Source organism: Gavialis gangeticus, unplaced genomic scaffold, assembly GCF_001723915.1.
Source record: "Gavialis gangeticus isolate Ggan-Ray unplaced genomic scaffold, GavGan_comp1, whole genome shotgun sequence".
Lineage (NCBI taxonomy): Eukaryota > Metazoa > Chordata > Crocodylia > Gavialidae > Gavialis > Gavialis gangeticus.
The window spans coordinates 178,672,530-178,676,899 of NW_017728992.1; positions in this window are offsets into that span (position 1 = coordinate 178,672,530).

The window sequence follows — 4,370 nt, forward strand, 5'->3', positions numbered from 1 at the left end:
AACAGATATTAACATGGATCCACAAAATACTCTCTGGAAATTATGTTTCTGCAAAAAACAAAGTATGTATAGATCCATATAAATTATTCAGAAAGAAAATATTAATATTTGAACTAAAGAAAGGCCCACTGGGTTTCTCCTATATTGCAAGCTGCCATTTTGTGTTCATGAGCAACCATCTTCTGTAGTGAGAGAGACAGGGAGCACATCTCATTTCAGAGCTGCACTGAACACAAGGGAGTTCGTTACTCATACATGCTACAAATACCATCACACTAAGCTTGTGCATTAATGGATGATAAAAGAAGAGACAAACTCCAAAATTAATTCCCCATTACAATATTATCTTATAGAATAATACTAACACTTGGCACTTATTTCATGTTCAAAGCAATTAAAATATATTAAGTAATTACCCGATGTAAGATGCAATACCCTCTCTGCCAAGACTTTTATGAATAAGAAAGAGTGTGGCAGTAAATGCATAGAATTATTCTAAGAATATTAACAAACATTTTCCTTCTACCTTTCATCCGGCACCTTAAAAATGTAATTAACTTGATACCCAGTCCTGCAATCGTTACTTCAGTGAATAGTCCCACAGGATTCAGGAGTAATCCTACAAAAGCAAACTGTTAATGATTTATGGCTCTAGAATTAAAGAAACTGTGTTAGATATAATACATAGAAATCAACTTCTCAAACTGGCTCTTCTGTTGTCAACTGCTGAACATCATAAGAGACTCTTAGGATTTAGTATAAAGAATGAAGATTGCAGGAAACAAAGTGAGTGTCTGCTAAAAGAAAGATTAAGTAAAATAAGACCTTTCTTATTTTTCTAGAGCTCTAGACAAAAATTGGAATTTTAGAGTAATGGAAGCAGAGGGGTTTGTGTTGTTTAATTTGTTTTTAATTTGATGGTCTCTGGACACCCATGTCCTCTCAAAGGCCTTCCATGGATGGAGAGGCAATGTTACCTCTTCCATGTCTGAGAGACCCTTTTGCAAGAAATTATTTCTCACTGGAATTACTTCACCCTGTCATCATTTCTCTCCCTCTACCATTGCTTTGAACTGGTCTGAATCTTTGGGAAAGGCCTGGGGACTCCTGAATTACAGATCCCTGTTACTTAACAGCTGCAACAAGGAGTGGCAACAAAAAAACCCTGTTCACACTTCCTCATTTTTGTACATGAAATGAGGTACAGAAGAGGCATCATGCTCACCCCGTGCCCCAGGCTGGATTTGGACCACGGGGACTCCTCCTGGGCCAGATCCGTGGGGCCAGCAGCAGCTCCAGTGGATCCTGGAGGTGGGTGACAGCACAGGTGCAGGGCCTCCAAATTCTGCAATAGGCCACGCTCCCCAGTTTCTGGTAGCCTACTGGACTACTGGCAGGGTGGGCAAAACAATTCTGTAGGCTGGATATGGCCCTCAGGGTATATGTTTGACACCCCTGGAGCACAGAATCCCTTACCAGCAGAGACCTCTGCATTGTTTTTCTCATCTGGGGAAAGGTCCGATGTCAATCAGTGAATCCTTCCAAATATCATTACCTGAGGTATTAGTACACTCCTGGGGTTTCATCAAGTTTTTCGAGAGTTTAGCCTCAGTGGAGTCCTGGGAGTAGACAACGTGCTTAAAGTACTTCAGATGTACAAGGAAGGGAGGGAGTACAGAAATACAGAAATGAGATAAAAAGTACTCCATTTTCAGGGTATATGGAAGAGAAGGTCTATATATCGTAGGGAAGCAAAAGCAGCATAGAGAGGTAATAGAAAATGCAGATGTTAGAAAGTAAAGCTATGCAAGCCGGGCGATGGATCATAAGATGCAAGTCATGGAACAAGAGATAGTTCCATATTGGCAAAAAATATCAAGAGAAGATTTGGCCATACATGCAAGCAGGTAAGCAATAAGGCAAACCACTTTGAAGAAATGGCAAAAAATAGAACAGAGGCAAATAAACCCACTGCTACAAAGGAATTTCTGCATATCACTTGGACAGCATGCTAATGAATCAGATGCTATGGTTAAGACTAAGTAGCTGACAAAACCCTGTGAATAAAAGCAAGGTGGGAGAACTGCAAGGGCAAAATCAACTGCACATTTTTAGTTCTCTGCATGTTAAAAAGGGCTGTGAGAATCCCTCAGGGGAGGGGAAGGGAGGGGAGGGGAGGGGAGAAGAGGGGCGGGCAGTTTGTTTCAATCCCTTCTCTCTCCTTCTCCCCCCTTCCCCTTCCTCTCCCCCTTCCCTCCAATCTCTAGCAGCTAATTCCCTCCCTCTGCTCTCACTCTTTCCAACTTCTTCCTATTTTTTTAAAAAAGAAGCCTACTTTATTGCTGCTGTCCTGGCTTCAGCACTTTGGCCAGCAAGGGGTCGCCACGAACAGAGGGGGAGCCATACAGGGCTGTACGGTTTGCACGTCCGTAAGACCAACTTCTGAGGCTGCACAGAGGAGAGATGGAATATTGGATATCATGTAGGTTAGGACTGAATCTATAATTGAGAAGATGAGAGTTCATTACAGATTTTGGCCTCAGAGTGCTTGTCTTGGCAGGAGGCTTGGCTGAGTGTTAAAATCATTACTGAGTGGCTTGAATCTAAACAAACACCCACCGTTTCCATTTATTACTAGGATGAAATGACTTGCCTTGTGTAACTGTAATACCTATAGTTGTCAGGTTCTCATTCCCCAGTGGTGCTTAAAATTCTCTCTCTCTTGCTCCAAATCAGCTTTCCCTTATGTTATCCTACTGACAAGAACTGTATCATAACTTATGGGTTATCTATCATGCAATTAGAATTTCATTTGCACAATACAGGGTCTATTATATAGCATTAGGACTTTTATTTCCCCAATGTAATGTGGTAAAGTAAGAAGGTGGTTAAGGAAAGGGGTATGTTTCTAAGGTTGTGGCAGATGAAAATTCAGATACATTCATCAGAAGAGATATTTTTCATCATGAATTGGTAGCTGGAGGGCAGAAAATATGCACATAGCTGTATTTTGTCACTAATCCTAAACAAACTATAGTCTATACATAGTGCGTGAAGGAATCACTTCAGTTATTTCAGGGTTATGTTTCCATTTTTTCTAAGGATTCTGTCTGTACCACTCCAATCTCTATGAATACATCAGGAACACTCATCTATTTCACAGCTCATTCATATAAAGTATAATCATTAGCATGCAGAAACTCACAGCACTCTGCCTAAGAGAACAACTTTTTATTATTACAAAAGAGATAAAAATGATGTATTGTATATTATATTCCATCAGTGGAGATTGTAGAGATCATAATACTTGAAATCTCTCTCCAGCTTTACCTGCCTATCAATAGATAGATCGAATGCTGCAGAAATATGGCTTTAGATTAAAAGAACTCCCCTCCCCCATCTTTTTGTGCAAAAAATACACATAATGAAACTTGTAAAGCAAATCACTCAAAAGAGTTATTGGAAACAAATTTAAATGTGTAGTGTTTAAATAATTAACACCTGCCAAACCAGGAACAGAGGCCTTATTGCTGATATTAAATCATATCCTTTAACGTCTGAAACAGATGACAGTAAGTAATTCCAAAACAGTCAAGACAGGAAACCAATTTTTAGTTCTTGGAAAGTTGAATTAGTTTCAATAAAGTTGATAAAAAGCCTATATTGATTCTGTTAATTCTACTCTGGAAAGCTGGTTTTACATTAACCTTTTTTTTTTTAAATTTAATATACTGTACTGAATGTTTTTGAATCATGATTTAAAGTATATTCATTATTCAGTAAACTAATGATGTATGTTCCACCTGGTTACTGCAGAGCCCTGTAAGTAAAAACTGTGGGTAGTATTTTGTTACCAAGAACAAATATTAGCCTTGCCAACTTTCCAGTCAATAAATATAACTCACAATAGCAATGCCAGATAGGCAAATAAAGATGTCCCCTAATGGAGGACAAACCAAAAAAGAGGTACCTTTTAAGAACTCAGATCTGAACTCCCCACTCTGTCTTAACCCCCACAGCAAGTTAATGGCAAATTTGCCTGAGTGAAGACTGTGGGATCAAGCTTTCAGCCTGGAACAAAGCCTAGACATTTTACTTAGACAGACTATGTTAGGAAATATGTGAGTGTTAAAACAACACTAACATTGAAACACATATCAGTCAAAGCAGACTTATTCTGGCTGTCACCATCCTCCTAATTCACTTTTCTTCTTGTGCCTGTTTCATCAAATTGATATTGTCTAGTTAGAACATGCAGAGGTTTTACTGGGAGACTTCTTTGTACAGAAGATGGTACTTGATAGACAGTGGGACTCTTACAATCATTAACACATTTAGGCTAGGGACAGACATTACACATAAACCAGTTT